Source organism: Aotus nancymaae, unplaced genomic scaffold, assembly GCF_030222135.1.
Source record: "Aotus nancymaae isolate 86718 unplaced genomic scaffold, 86718_ANA_hifiasm-v0.15.2.pri h1tg000065l, whole genome shotgun sequence".
NCBI classification, from domain to species: domain Eukaryota; kingdom Metazoa; phylum Chordata; class Mammalia; order Primates; family Aotidae; genus Aotus; species Aotus nancymaae.
The window spans coordinates 12448928-12465735 of record NW_026988480.1 but is presented as its reverse complement, the minus strand read 5'-3'; the positions used below and the strand labels follow the sequence as shown (position 1 = coordinate 12465735).

The window sequence follows — 16808 nt, the reverse complement described above, 5'->3', positions numbered from 1 at the left end:
GGCCCCTTCTTCTTTCTGATGAAAAGTTCTGTTTTATTTCATGAGTCAATGCATATGTTAGCCAGTCAGGCCCCAGGAAATCAGGGTAGTGAAAATATCTGTCAAATTCCTGGTTTGGTTGTTTGGTGATTAAAGGTAACCAAAAAGATAACTAGGAGATGGCTTTTCTGTGAAACAATGAGACAATTCTATGTTCTGTCTTTTACCCCTGCAGCGGTTCTAAGGAAAAGCAGGTCATAAGCAAGGCTGTCATGGAGCATTTTGATCAACGACTATTCTTCCTTCTAATACATGATAAGATTCTGGACAAGAACAAAGGCCCAGACTTTTCTCACCTTTCTCTGTCTCACATGCACCTTTCCAGCCCATTCCCCTTTATTCATACCATTCTCTTCTAGCCCTCCTGTTTCAATTCAAAATGAGGCAGAATACATCAATGCTTAGTGGTTATTCCCAATCACAGTGTTCTCTATCAAGTAAGTAAAAAGATGTGTCTGATTAATAATGTTTTAAAAGATAATAGCAAAAAAAAAAACCCACATAGAATTCTAACTAAACTGTTAGAGTTACCATTAACGATCACAGCAATTATTAATGTTTTCATGTTCATAACCAGCCTGAGACTTGGTTTTCTGAGCAGAAGGCATCTCAGAGTTTGTAAACTTGCCACGAAGTCATAGACTCTGACGGCCATCAGGGTCCTCATGAATCATGAGTTCCACCACGTCCCAGAGCTTCCAAAATGTAGCTCTTCCCCACACTTTCCACAGGAACTGGGGGTGCCTCAGCCTTTGGAAAGCTACCTCGTACTCTGTCCACACTCAATAAACGCTGCTTAATAATGACAATGAGAATATGTGTTCCATCTCACTTTTCTCCTGAACACCTCTATTTAGGGAGCCACAAATATTTCCCCGAGACATTTATTCCATTGCCCAATTGGCGGCACAGTCAAAGAAATTTTCCTACCGTCTCCCTTGAATGTTTCCATTTTCTTTTTGCAGTTCAGCCCGTTTCCCCTTGTCTTGTGCATGGATACTACCCTAAACTATGTTGGTGGTTAAGAAGTCATGCTGGGAGGACATTGCCTCAAATTTCTTGTTTCCAGGTAGTCAAGTCCAAGAATATGTTCCCGGATTCTAGGTATGAGCTGAGCTTGGTTTGCAACCATTCATTATGAGAAAAAGAAAATTGTCTACTTACTTATTTTTAAATGTTGGAAGCTCTGCCGAGGCAGAAGACTGGGAAGCTGCTGAGCCTTGTGGAGTGCCCAGAGGCAGAGGCTGCCCGACTGTGGTTGCAGGATGGCCTCTGTCCCTGCTAATAACTAGGGGATCTGCAGGAATGATTAGCTGAGTTTCCAAAGCCCCTTCCTCCTAGAGTGTGCTCTTCAGAGTCCAACTACAGTGGCATGAATCTGTGCACATGAGCCCACAGAGATGGTTTCAAGTGTATATGGTCTTGTGTGTGTAAATGCAGTTCACCAACAATTATGTTTCAGAGAGGCACTAAAATGCCAGTTCAGATCTGTCTTATCCAGTAGCTCCTGTGCTTACTTCTCCAGCATGAGTTCTTCCTCTTAGAGCTGTGAGTGGGATCAGCCTTATGAGATATCTGAGTTACAAACTGTCACCTTTGACACGACCCCCAAAGCCCTCCCTTCCCAAAGAAACTACCTCACGGCAAGAAATAGCTGCTGAAAAATTTACTCTTCTAGATTTAAGCAGTGATTTCTCAATGTGACAATATCCCTGAGATTAAAATTCAGGGATATTTCTTTTGATCTGCATTAACTCCTATGACAGAGGTTAGGAATACAGCTCTGAGTAAAACAGCCAACATCCCCTTTTTTGCAGGAAAAAGGCAGACATTAACAGAACAGGGAGCTCATGGAGTCAGCACTCCCAGGGACAAGACAGCCAGATTTTCCTTAAAAGGTGACCCCAGGGCCAAAAACCACAGGAGAAGTAGAATTTTTCTCAACAACAATATCTTGAGGTCATAATAATAAGTAAAAAACAATGCATCGAATGTGATTAAAGCTTATATTTTTCCATAGCAATTACAACAAATAGGATTGAGTCTGAGTTTGACAGCAACCCCTCCCTCCCACTGCCCCTACCGTGGAGCCACTGGAGTTATATTCATAGTTCCCACTCCACAGGCTTTGAGAAGGCTGCAGTAAATCACCCGTGGTCACACAGCTACTCAGTAAAAGAATACGAAATAATAAACGAGTGTAAATGAGCCTTCCAATTCCTACTCCAGGAAACTTTCGAGCACAGCCTTCAGAGAAATTGGCTGGGGTAGAGGTAAAAGGAGGGATTAACCTAACCTCAGATGCCCAACTTCGGCAGTGGGCCTTGGTTTTATAAATAAATGCAGGTTTGAAAAAAAAAAAAAAAGGTAGTATAACGGAAAGGCTTCAGAGACATACCCAAGTTCAAATCTGAGCTCTGCCAGTGATTAGCTCTAATCTTGGGCAAATAATTTAACCCAACTATAATATATGACTCTATCCAAGCCAGCAGGAAGATTAACTGAGCTGCTAGAAGACACAGAACTAGTACCTGATACATGTTCTCATAAATATATCTTCTTTCTCCCTTAATCCAAGAAAAGAAATAAAGCAAACATGTTCCTTCACAAGAGAGGCACTAGAAAAAAATACTCCAAATAGCCAACCAGCTGTGGAGCCCTCAGGACCAAGAGGGAGGTTCAAATATGAATAACACTGGGAGGCAGGAGGGCACCCATGGATGATGCCTGCTCTCCCCTGATTCAGCTCCAGGGGCCAGGGAGAGTTAATGCCCACTACAGCGGAAGGAAACCTAAATAGGATTTGTTCTAGAAGAAACAGGAGACAAAAAATAAGGAAGATAAATTGGGTAAGTAAATGAAATAGATGGACGGAGGACCCTCTGCTGTGCTCTTCCTGGGTACCTTGGCTCTGTTTGCACCTCATACGTCCTGTGACCTATGCATGTCACTGCAGTGATTGTCTTTTCTGATAGATAAAATGTTTAAAGGCATATCTGGGGCCCTCCCAGGGTACATGTTTATCTCAACATAAATACATTTCCGGTCAAATTTCTGTGTCCAGTTTGCTCTCCTCCATACATTTTTTATCCAATTTTAACTCGTGCTACATCGTAATAATTTATGTTCCTTTATAAGAATCCTGAAATCTCTTTATGAAAAGATAGGTATAAGTAAAGAAAAACAAGGCAAATAAGTAAACATTAGATTTAAGACGTTGTTTTTCATATTCCCACTTGCCAGCCCTCAGGCTGTTTCTAAATCCAGCTTCTGAAGCTCTAAGTGCCTACTATTGCTCATGGCTGTTACGGCATTCCAAGCGAAGTTTCCTTTAAACAAGAAAAAACTATAAAAACGCCCAAGTTAAAAACCAACAAACAAGATCTTTTTCTTAGATTGTCACTGCTGCCCTGGGTTGGGCCTTCGCTGTAGCGAGGTGTGGGTCATTGTTAGCTGGTTTACTTCAGAATCATCCCCAGCCCCATTCTTCTGGGGCCACCTCCTCCATAAAACCTGGAAAAATAAAATGCACTTTTCCCCAGCTTTCTTTGTAGGAAGCAAGATCATGTGGCTTAGTTACGGCCAATAAAGCCCATCATTTCCTGATGAAAGTATAGAAGGTGCCAGCAATTTTCTTTTTCTCCTTACGTGAACACAGATGAGATGACTAGAGCTGGAGCAGCCATCTTTTGACACTGAGGTAATTAGCCATCATACTGAGAATGGCAACGCAGAAAGATAAAAAGAGCGACTTCTGTACTGTCTGGCTCCAAATGTATTGTTAACTGAGACATATAAGCCTCTGCTTGGCTAAATTAGTATTAGTCAAGTTTACTACTCCTTGCAGTCAAAAGCTTTCTCAACTAAGATAGATACAAATATAGATATAGATTAGATATGGATGTAGATATAGATACAGTTACAGTTCTAAGCAGATAGATTTATCCCTAGAAAGCCATTCTTTTTCAATACAGGCATGTATAAGAAAATACAGCTTTATTGCTCTATACGGTATAAATCTATAGAATAAATTATCTGAACTCAAACATGCATGCATAGTATCTCCAGGTTATTTTCTTTAAGATGCTCTACAAAATAGGACATCTAAATCCACAGCAACAATAGGAAGACAGACACAAATTCCATGCCAACTCATTTTCCCTGAAGATACAGTTTAACTGCATGGGAAAGAATCTAGAAATAATCTAGAAAGAATCTTAAGATGAGGTTAAAGTAAGAGAACAAGGGAGAACCTCAGATTACTCTAAGAATAAATAGCTTTCAATCCCAAACCAATCACTCTCAATTTCAAACAGGAAAATCAGAAATGTGTTCTTATTTTTATCACTGCCATTCTCAAAGCCCCAATAGACTGATGATGCAAACGACTTGGAGGACTTTTTTTTAATCCAAGCCACTCCTGGTTAAGCCGGACTGGCTGACCCACATGTCCATCAGTTGCTACGTCCCCTTCTCTCTACTTGTTCCCTCACTCGTGGTGTGCTTTCTTTCACTCACACTGTCCTGGAGATAAATTTTTGGATCCATTTCCCAACTGACATCCGCCTCTGCCCTGCTCCTCTGACTGTTGAGAACATCCTGATTCACCTTCTGGTATTTTGGACCTCAGCTCTCTTCTAATTTATGAGCTCAGTTACTCTTCCATTGTGACATTCTCCTAGAACAAACTGCAGTCCCAGCTCAGCTGGACAGAGAGAAGAGGAACTCCAGCCCAACTATAGCAGAAAAGCTCCATTTCCCCTCTGTCCCCAGTAACAGGATTTCAGACAAAGATAGTGAAGCCAGAGGTGAAAGGGTAAAGAGTGGGAGTCACATCACTTTGCTCCTGGTTATAAACTGCCTCTGTTTTCATCTGTGGAACAATCTTTGTGTAGGGAAGGGAAGACGGCATACCATGCTGGACACAGATAAGACCATCCTGAATTGGTTTCCTGAAATGAAAAGATGAGGACATATATGGTAAAGGGAGGCTTCTGGGTCGTTTCTGAAGGAAATTATCCAATCGGAGGGACAGAACAAAAACTGATTATATGAAGTTGACCTTATGATCACGACGAGTTTTAGAAGCAACGCTATGTTCCTCTCCCCTCCTGTGCCATCACCGCTTAGGCTCTAGCAGTGATGATGGATCAACTCTCCCCATAATCCATATCACAGAATGCCATTAGTTACGGGGATTGGGATTCAATAAAGTTAAAGTAGATCTTGCCTGAGAAATTTAATATGTGGGGCCTTATGTGTGCTCCTAAGTACTCTGACCAAACTGTGATTATGTTCCAAAGAGGACAATTTCCAAACTGTGCAGCAAAGAAGGCCGTCTACCTGATGGAACTGTGTGTGTTAGGTAGGAACACTTGTCATTAGGGATATGAGTGAGCAAGTCTTTGTGTACATGTTTCCATGCAAATAAAGATCGTGAAGGAACTACAGCCACCTGCCACCACCCCTTCCTCACTGAACACTGATTTTGTTCATGCTCACCTTGTATGGCAGGGCAGTCTGTGACTCTTTCCTGCCACAGGGGGTGAATGCTGATTGATCCAGACTAACTATGGTAATTCTGTATCCTAGACCAGTGATTCACCCAGGGAAAGACACATTACCAATTCTGGCCAGTGAGGTGAACTTCTGGAGTAGTGTTTCAAGCCCTTAAGAAAATGGAGATAAGAAAAATACCAATTTTTCTGTCTCTGAATGTCACCGTGTGAGGATATGATACTGGGAACAGCCATCTTGTGATCTTGAAGGAAAAGCCAAGACAGTTGCAAAGATGCTTGACGTCACTGAGCTCCTAACTGAACTTCCCTGGAATTTCCTGGTGCCCAGACTTCCTGTCGGGTAAGATCAGACACGTCTTTATTTATTAAGCCACTTTGAGCTAGGTTTTATTGGTGTTGCTTGCAGCAGAATGCATCCTAGGCGACACACAAATCATCCCTAGAGGTACAGAGTCTACAGATGATTTGGTTTGGGTGAAGAAGGAGTCACTGAGCCTTGGAGGGAAGAAATGCTTGCCTACATTATAGAAGGCAGACCTTCTGCCTCATCGCTGTGTGTTTTCCACCCTACCACACTGGCTTAGAGGGAACTGTGTGTTCATGTTAAGGCCATCGGCATTCATTCTTATTCAAATGATTTTCTTATAATGATTATGGATGTCATTTTAAATAAAATATTTATCTTGCCTAACCAGGTAATGGGAAATCTTTAGCCACAAGGTTAGAAACTAGACTCAACCTTGAAATTTATTGCCTACAACTATAAACCAAGCCACGCTCAGAGAGCTGAGAAAAAGAATAAACAATGAGACAGCAGCTGCCTGGTCTTTCAATGATAGATGGCAAGGCTAGATATGGTCAACAATGACACCAAGCCATAAATATTCTATATTTAACCTACAGTGTTAAAGTTGTTTGATTTTCATTATTGATGTGTGGACACTCTCATGGTCTTAAATTCTAAATCCTTTATCTTGTACTGCCATGTTATTAGGAAAAAGGGAAAGTGCTTTTTAAAAAAAACTCCAATTTGCATAGCTTCTTAGACTTTGGCCTTGCTGGCAATTGTGTCCCAAGTGTCACAGAGTCGATACATCTCTGATATGACTGAAGAATTCCAGCACTGAGCTATTCCTGAGAAGAGACTCGTTTACTGAGGGCAGGGATTACTGTGTGTCTAGTCAGGGTGAGGTGCAGATAAAGGGAGTTTTTAAATCATGTTTCAGAATCTTGCAACTAGTTCTTTAAAAAAAAATCTGTTATAAATAAGTCGTAACATTCTCCTTATAATGCCAGGGCTGCCATCCTTGCCAAAAAAGAGTTTTTTGGAGACAATCTTCTCTTCCCTGTAGCATCCTGAACTTGACCAAAGAAATGAGTTCATGTTGTTGGATCACCGTTATTGAGGGATGTTGGCATGATTCCCACTTGCTCCCTGCAAATAATCGTTACTCCAACATAAAAAGCAAATCCAAACCGAAATGTCCTCCGTGTTTGGAAAAGCTGCCATGTTTGGGTCATAGCAGCCCCATCACGGCAAAGACATCGTGATAAAATTATTTGACCCCAGGGCTTACTTCCTCTAGGAGAATCTTGGATGAAATGTTGACAGCAATGTTATCACTGTTCACATCTTCCACCATCATTCTGCCACACGGCAACCAAAGCCACAGAGAGTTAATCTTATGCTTGGACGATAGTTTTCCCTCAAGCACTAACAATACTTGCATTTTCACAACTCTCTAAAACACAAGGTCTTCTTTAAACTTTCCTGAGAACTTCTTTGGACTGTGCCTAGTGGCTGCAACCTCAGTATTAGCCATCTCATTCATTGGTTGCGCATAATTCAGAGGGTGGCCTCTCTAGTTCCAATGTCATTTCTGTCTTATTAACTCTTTCTCAGATGTTTTCCATTGAAGGATATCTGTCCAGTAGCTCCACAGGATTATTTTCCAATTTATTGAAAATCCTTCTCCAAGAAGTCCAGATGAGAATGAAAATAGAACTTGAAGATTAAGTGTGTGTGGCCACCTTTAGAAAGCCCAACTTGCTTCTTAGACAAGATAATTTCCTTTCCGCTTTCAGTGCGTGCTGAGTGAAAATGAAAGAAGTGTCTGGGGAGGCATGTCCTCATTTAGACACTTTAAAGATCTCATCTCATTTTAGTAAAATTTACATGCATGACTAGTAATTAAATTTTATTAAATTAGACGTTCTCTTTTTCATTTAAAGATGAGTTTTAATTATATAAAACAACAATTGCTATAAAAATGATTGCATGCATTTATTTGAGCTTTGAGTGCCCTCTACTGGAACAAGAGAAAAAGTAAAAAATCAATACCACCTTGGTCTTGCATGGTTCTGTCCTAACTACTAAGATATTATTATTAGGAAAATAATAAAAACAGTGAGAACTCAACGTATCTCACTCACAGCGACCTAATAGTAATAAAATATTTTTCTAAAAATTACTTTACTGCAGACCTAACCATGAACATTTTGTGGGTTTCACATTTGTGGAAAGTCCTAGGTGATACTGACAAGAAGCACCCCTTTAGTTGGTTGCGCTGCTCTCTTATTTCTAATGACTGCTTGTCTCCATGCCATGAGTTTTGGGTTTATAGCCATAGCCTCTGGAACGAGGCTGGACTCTGGATCTGTTTTCTCTTCTAAGCCTTTTCTTTCCAAAACCGCGGGTGATTTCAACTTTCATTTGGATGAGGCACTTCACTTCCCAGCCTCACAGTCATTTGATCCCCTCTCCTCTGACCACTTTCCCCCCTTCTCTGCTGTGACTTCATTTGCAGCCACCCCTTGGCCTCTCCGCTCCACCTCTGACCGCCTGTATTCTGCTGTGACCTTCCCTGTGGACCGCCAGGTTCCCTCTTTCCGTTGCCACCACCATGTCTTCACTCCTGCTCTGCTCATTGTCAATGTGCCCAAGCCTAATCTCCTTCCCTTGTCTCTGTTGAATCAGACTCTCGGTCCCTTCTTATTTCAATGTATTTCCTAACTTGTCTGGACTTCACGGTTTATTATTTCCACCACACTGTCATCAACACACTCATTTCCACCAACCCTTTGATCTTCTGCTGTATAAGCCTTGCGAATAGTCTATCCTACAGCAGCCTAATGAGTCATTCTGACCAACTCGGATTTCTAAGCCGCGAAGCACTGCTGAAAGAGGTCATTTTGCTTTGCTCACTTGGAAATAACAAATTCTTATGGCCAACTTCAGGTGAGACTTCGGGAACACTCAAGAATTTTTTTTTTTTTCTTTTTTGTTCTTTGCTTGTTTTTTCAAATCCCTCAAGGATTATTTGAACCTTGACTACTTTCTTCATTCTTAAGACTTGTGTTGCTTCTCAAGTTTTGGGAAAAATGGAGACTACTGGATCCTTAATTTACTTACCCTGAACTTTCAAATGTGCCTTTTTTTCCTTCAACTTTTATTTTAGGTTCCGGGGTACCTGTGCAGGATGTGCAGGTTTGTTACATAGGTAAACGTGTGCCATGGTTGTTTGCTGCACAGATCAACCCATCACCTAGGTGTTAAGTCAAATGTGTCTTTATCTCTATTTATTCTTCCCTTCTGCCACGGGAGATTAGTCTCTTCCCCATTTGCTTTTGATTCTATTCCCTCCCAGCCCTTCTTAGGTTTTGTTCCAACAGTGTGTTCAATCTTTCTCTCTCTTCCCAGGTAATTCTCTCTTGAGCTCAGAGTATAAACATTCCAGATTCTCCACTGTTCTGCACTGCCCCGAAAAAGGGTCGTCCCTCTCACAATCTTGACCTTCCACAAACTACTTTCCCACATCTCCCTTGCTTCACTGTGAAGCTTTTAGAAAGAGTGACCTACACTCCTCACTGCTGCTTTTGGGCAACCACTTCCGCTTCCACACAACCCAGTTTGGGTTTATTTTTCTATCACTAACTAGAAACGGCTCCCGACAAAGGTAACCAGAGAGGTCTTGGTACCATCAAGTTCCCAGGATTATCTGCTGTGTTACTCATCCATCCTTAGATGATGCTCCAGCGCCTAGGACAGCTACTTACACTCCAATTCACTGTTGTGCCAGCAGGAAGACAAAAATGGAAGGAAAGGGATATCTCTTGTCTTGAAGGACATGTACCAGAAGGTGTGCATGCCACTTCAACTTGCATCTCACTGGCTTGAATGTAGTCACATGTCTAACCTAGCTGCAAGGGAAGTCCTTATTCCAGTTGGCCATCTGTCTAGCCAAAAATCAGAGGTTCCATTCCTAAGGAGAAAACTGATATTTGGGTATTTGAAATTCGATGTACTAAATGCTAACCAAAGATACAAAGAAACTAATGAGACTGAAGTTTTAAAAATGCATATTTTGGCATAACTTTAAGGAATTTTGATCTGATATTTTGTGTAATATCTGTCAGAAAATTATTGATGTTTTGATATTAATTATTAATATATAATTAATATTATATATGCTAAATATTTTATTAACATATAAAGAGAGGACATACTCTTATTTTTGAGTCAAAAATCAATAAATACATACTAATTTATCATTATATTAATATATATTTTATGTGCTTACACTTAAAAAATAATTTTGTTTAGCAGACACAGTGTTAATAACTACAACACTCTTACATTTTTCTAAACGTTTTCCTATATTTGCAAACAATTTTTATATAAAATGAAAGTGATTTTTTTTTTCGGTTCACAAAGCCTCTCGAGAATATCAACATTAAGGCTTTTCTTCAACATTTTATAGTGATTTGCAAGTTACGTAAATTTTTTATTTTACTTGAATCTCTTTCAGCTTCTCAAGCCACACATCTAAATCTACATGTCTCTAATTCTCAAGAACTTTCAAGTCTGACAATATTTGTAGTAAAGAGTTTGGTATGTTTTTACTTCTGTTCTCTACCTGTTTTACTTCTTACTTGTTGTTAACTGACCTGGGATACTAGAAAAATTTTTTAATTATGTGACTAATTTTATAATATGCCATTGTTTTTTAAAGAACACTATTGACTTATGCAGTTATATTTCTAATTAATATTTATAAGCAGTGTATATCACTCTATATACTAATTTGTTTTAATATTTACTGTAGATCTTTTTCATTCTTAAGTTGTTTTAAGTTTTCACCTCTATCAGTTGAAGTATACCTTTACTTTGTTTAATTTTAGTAAATATATTCAAGAGTTCCATTTTTTTGACTGCTTGCATTATGAGAATTGTTTTTATTGCTTAACACATAATACTGCTCAATTAAGGTATAAGAGTCTTATATCACATCCCAGATACGTTACTTAGAAAACTACAAGGAATCAACTGGAATATTATTAGAACCAAGGTGGAAGTTTCGCCATGTGGTTGGTTCTGATATAAGTGTGCATCTATGGCCTTTCCTAAACCACAGAAATTGTTTGTTGAGAAGTGTTAAAAGGCAACACTATAGATATGATGTATTTTTAATTCCTTTTTATTTTTCCCCCAAATTTTGCCTTCAAACATGGTATAGTGAATTTCCCATCTGTATCTTTCAATAATATCTTAAGCAAACGCTACAATGTTTTCTGTATTAACATGTATCTAGATTAAAGATTCAATCATAAACTTCATTTAAATGACTTTTCTCTTCCCAACACAGGTCTGATCCATGGTGCTAAGGATCTGAAGTGTGAAGTAAGACCTGGTTAGTTCTTTTAATTACATTCTTCCTTCTGATCTATGTATAGCTTTTTAGGCTTGGAGCCAGCTATGCTAAAACTGCAGAAGGTGGTTCCAGGCTTAAGGGACTAGCAAACAAAAATGTTCTGATGAGGTGAAAAGTTTGGTGTCGTTCTAGAAACTATTAAAGGCCAAATAAATTTGAGGTTAGTTTCATAAGGGCCCAAAGGCATGAGTTGTGATTGAAAGGTTAGGTAGAAAACAGATCATGAAGAGTTTTGAAAGCCATAAAGAAACTTGAGATTTTATTCCAACCACAATGGAAACCCATCTGAAGTTTTCTAACAAGGGAGTCACTGGTAATCTAATTTATATCTTTAAAAGGCATCTCTGGCCATTGTGAGGAGAATGGTCTGTGAGGGGCATGAGTAGAAGAAGGAAGACTAGTTAGAGAAGGATGGCGAAGGTCCAAGCAGGAGGTGTCAGTGGCCTGGATGAGAATGGTGTAAAAAGAGATGATGGTGCATAAACTTTTAATATCCAGACGACAGGATCTTCTGATAGATTAGACACTGCATGGGAGAGAGAGAGAGTACTGAATGACTCCAGATATTTGACCTGAGCAACTTGATGAACAGTGGTGCCTTTGACAGAGAGGGGATGTACTAGAGGAAAAAGAGCCAATATGATTAAAATAAGAACTCAAGGGTTTGGTTTTAGACAGATTTGCCAAGATTCCTGCTACATCAAAGTGGAAATGTTAGATGAGCAGTTATACATACAGGTCTGGAGCTCTGGGCTAGAGACATAAATGCAGAGCCATCAGCGTATACATGTGGGGATATGTGGCATATAAAGCCATGGGAACCAAAACAGTCAGCAAACAAGTGAGTGAATACATAGAAAAGAAGGGATCTGATGACTAAGCCTAGTGAGACATCAGTCTTTGGAGGCTGAGAAGATGAAGGGGAAGGAGCGACAGAGACCGACCGGTCACGGCCAGTACAGTGGGAGCAGAACTAGTGTGGTGTCCTGGGAGCCAGATTTAGAAACACTTTAGAAAGTGTTTAGAAAGTTTAGAAATACTCTAAAAGGTGTTTCAAGAATTGTGTCAATCTCTTCTTTAGCTCCCATAATTTTTTGGCTTTATTTCAGATGGGCAGATTATTGGCAACAGCAAAACAATAATTGCTTTTCTCTGTTTCAATACCAAAACTATTTTTAGATGGACACTTTTCTTTTGCGTTTTCTGACAGATACTCCCTTTCCCTTGTGTGATTACTTTTTTCTAGATGCCACTTGGACATGCCTCCCCTTCCCACATACAGTGTAGCCATATCATACGCACATACAACTCACGTTGATTCTAACCACATGCGCTTGAAAGAGAGAGAGAGAACATTACAATGTCGTAGGTGATACCACCTGCCACTCAATACATATATCCAAGAATAGAGAAATATATCTGAACCTGATGTTCTTCTGGTGTTATGCCCACAAAGCAATGCTTTCTGAACCCATGGATGGATTGTGAGATATTTCAACATATTTTAGTTATATATAACATTTGCCTTATATGCTGAATCTAATCTTATGTTGGGTACAATTCTACCCTACCTAAGCTGGAGCGGGGTGCAAGCTGCCCAGTGTTAACTTTGTTCACAGAAAAGATGTGTGGAATGTTCTTAACTCTGGTCCACGTGGGTCCTGGCAGGTCACTCTCATGTCTGTTTCCTCACCGTCCAGCACTTAGGCATCTTCTGAGGTCTGCATGACTGAGGTGGAGCATTCTTTATCCCACCCTCAATTTCCTTGCTACATCAGATTTCATGAGCTTTCTCTTGGTACCTAACATAGTTAGAACATCTATGTTGGTGGTTACTGTTTCACACACAAAACAATTTTATCAGAGCTCTGCCTTCTTCCTCAACAACAGTGTTTCTATTGAGATGACCACTTAGTCCAAGACAGGACTGTTAGTGGATCTTTTTGATTAGCTTGTTTGTTTTATTTTTATTTTGTTGTTTTAAATGATATCAAACAGCCCCAGTTATTTCTGACTTTAGCAACATAACAAATTTTTTTTTCAGGGAAAAAATAGGTACCCACTTAAATATGTGATATGAGGTAAACACACCATGATCTTCTTATGAACATAGCTAGTTGCTGAGGCACAATTTTCCCAGGTGGATAAAGCTGAGTACTGTTCTTTTTACTCTGCATCTATTTGTAGCAACATTTCTATTGAGGGCCAAATAGTCATCTAGAAGGAAAGAAATGAAAGCTTTGAGGTTCTGGGTTATTAGAGGATATCTGATGGCCTGGTGTTGTTCTGGATAAGGCCAACAGATGAGAGGGGCTCCCAGGGGAGTTGGATTTAGGCTTAAGGCCAGGGCCTTGTTGTTGGTGGGGTGAGCTGTTTCTAGCAATGCAGGTTCTGTGACCACCACGCCCACCCCCACCCCGCCCGCCACTCTGAAACCAGTGTCCAGGCACCATGATGTGCCCTGGAGAAAATGTCTGTGCCTGAGTGTAAAGTGATAGAATTATATCTTGGAATTTGGGCCAGGTGTGGTGTGCAGCAACCATAGAGGAGAATAAATCTGAGAGGAAAAGCAGTTTCTTCCTCACCCTGGATTCAGAAGAAAGGCCAGGTGCTCTTCAGTTCCTGGGGCTTGCAGCCTTGCCCTAGAATATTTGCCTGCTGACCACACCAGGCAGTGGCAACAGCACTAGAGAAAGCACTCCCTCAGGGGAAATGGCCAGACTTCCCAGTTTCCTCCTCTGCAAAGGGTTATTAATCACCACAGATCCCCTTCCACTTAGAATGCATCTGAAGCACCTGCACAGGGAGAGCCTTCTAGTGACCAGTGGAACAAAGGCTTGACGTCAATAGGATTTGAACACCAGAAGAAATGAGACATTATTTTGTACCACAAGCTGGTGAAGTGGGTCTTATCTTCATCAGAATTTTTATGTAAAATTTGGAGACTGCCCATCAGGAAACCTACCTTGTGAACCCCAAGGTAGTGATATTTTCCTTAACAATGAGGGGGTAGAACTTATGGGAAGCAGAATGCAATTAAAACTCATATCCGATATTCTACTGCTCAACTGATGTCTTATTAAAAATGTGTGCTTGTGGCCAAGGAAGTAGGAGGTGCGCTCTCAGCTGTCAGGCAGAGAAGAGAGAGCCGTGCCCTGGATCCATGTTTAAAGGCCTGCACACTCAGATCCCCAGTCCATGAGGAGGGAGCCGTTTACATCCTCTTCCCACATGACAATCAAAATCACACCACAGACTTCATTTTTCTCACTTCTCCTACACAAGGGCTCATGGTTGGGCATAAGATAATGAGGACAGGCTCTGTCACCCACAGTGTGGCAAGATAAGATGTAGCATAGTCAGAAGAAATTATTTTAGGGCCCCCTCCCCCAGAATTTTCACTGGTGACTCAATTCATCCTCTATGTGGCTAAATGGGTGATATCAGATATGGGATCCTCAGATGCCCTAAGTTTTAATTTTGGCTCTACCACTGACTTCATTTCTGTAATAGGTATACTATCAAATGTCTCCATGCCCCTGTCTCCTTGAAGGGAAAACTCACTTCACCAAATTATAAGGAACACCAAATCATTGTGAAGTCCTCTGTCAAGTTGAGATTTGCATCATTCTTCAAACTGCCCAGCCTCAGTCCCTGTGATGTTTTATGAACTGTGGCTCTCTGTAAATTAAGATTTACCGAGACATATTGCAGGAATGTTTTAAAATATTACTCATTTTAGTAGCATTTTAGTAGCATTTATAATTATGGCTGCTAGATCTTTCTTGGCATTCATTGTGTTAAACCTCAATGGCTCTACTAAGTAATGGATTTTGGAGGTGGCCAGTAAAACTCATCCAATACCTCCTAAGTTCTCACTGTCTTTAATTCTGTCTTCAAGAAGATATAATTATTAATCTTGAAGACATCAATTGTATGTTTCACATAGGAATTGAAAAATGCTTAGTGACACTGAAGATAATAGAAAATCTAAGTCACAAAAGAATGAACAGTGGGCTAATGGCATTCAACTACAGGAGAAGGAGAGAAAAGAGGAGGAGGAGAAAGAGGACGGGAGAGGGAGGAGGAGAGGGAGGGGAGGGGGAAGGGGGAGGGAAAGGAGTAACTAAGGAACACGCAGGAACTAAGCAGTTACTCTTTGGACCAACAATAAACATAAAGGTCGAATACAGAATAGTTTCCTTCTTCCTGTACCTCACTTTGCTTATCTGGTAAATAGGGATAACAGCTAAAATCACCCTCGCTTGGTAGAGATTTATATCTTTGCAGAATTTATAGCTATTGTTAGTATTCACTCACTCACTACAATACAATAAGTGTTCCTTAGGTGTTTACATACATAGCTTTCCAGAAAAATAAAATGCCGTCATTTCTTCCTGAATGATTCAACCTATAGAATGCATATGTCTGTGGGTTATATTTTGTTTGTTTGTCCACAATGAAGTTAGAAATGTTTATTAATTGCAGTAATGTCAGAATTTTTTAAAACAGAAACCTCTTTATTGCAGTACTTACATGTAGGACTATTAACTACAATAAATTCATGAGGAATTTGTAGATAAAGATTTAAGAGCTAAATATTAAAATTCCATGTAGTCACTAAATATTCCCAAAGAAATGGAAATATCTGGGAAGTATATAACCATGCTTTTTGGCCTTTATTTGAATATAAAAGAGGTGGCTTAAATGACCATTAAATTACATTCCCAGAGAGTTTATGTACAAATCAAATGATAACAGATTATACATTGACTGGTGCAAATTGCTTCCCCAAGTGAATATTAACATAGAGTCACAATTCTTGAACCATAACCCAGGTGGGCCAAACTTTGGGATCTGTTGTATTTTTTAAATGGTAATGTGAGCACAAACTGTGTATTGTGTAACACCTCCGTTGGGGTTTGGAGGAAGCATTCAAACACATTAAATTTTCTTCAGTAAAACATGAAAATATTCACACTAAGTGAGATAAACACTATTAAATCATTTCACACACTTTGATTATTTAAATCAAACAGTGTTTTTTAAAAGTTTGCAGACTTTTATTTTCTTTCTCAGATTTGTGGATTGTGCACCTGTATTATTTAAAGTGTTTGGGATGCTCTGCAGTCACCTGTGGGGAAGTCTTTGAAAATTTAATGAACACCTGTGGGAGGATGTAATATCAAATATAAATAATAGCTGCGGGCTCACTTTTCAGGAACTCACCAAATATGTAAGCCAAGAATATTTTTGTCTTGGTCCCCAGGATTGAAAGTAAACAAATTTCCAATACTGTCTAGATAGTGTAGTGAGTAAGGAGAAAAGAAATTTGAGGATGGTACTTCAGATGCAGGGACAAGGAGTACACAACGGAGAGTGAAAAGAACCTGCCAGAGAGACAGGGGAATAAATCACCTGAGTATAGTATACATCAGTATGAGCAAATAATCTTTTTTTGTTTGTTTGTTTTTGGTAATATAAGAAATTCTGCAATGACCAGGTTTGCAAAGATATCACACATGCTGAGAACTCAAGC

The 16808-nt window shown here is 39.8% G+C and overlaps 1 long non-coding RNA gene across 2 annotated transcripts in view; it reads left to right on the top strand.

Moving 5' to 3' along the window:
* The first annotated feature begins 1483 nt into the window (after positions 1–1483).
* The window catches only part of LOC105731641 (uncharacterized), a 130414-nt gene continuing 115089 nt past the window's right edge, over positions 1484–16808 (top strand). For both annotated transcript variants that reach the window (XR_001110796.3, XR_001110798.3), the window contains exons 1-4: positions 1484–3739; positions 5632–5898; positions 10367–10449; positions 11204–11248. This is a non-coding gene — a long non-coding RNA (uncharacterized LOC105731641). The remainder of the gene's footprint in view (positions 3740–5631; positions 5899–10366; positions 10450–11203; positions 11249–16808) is intronic.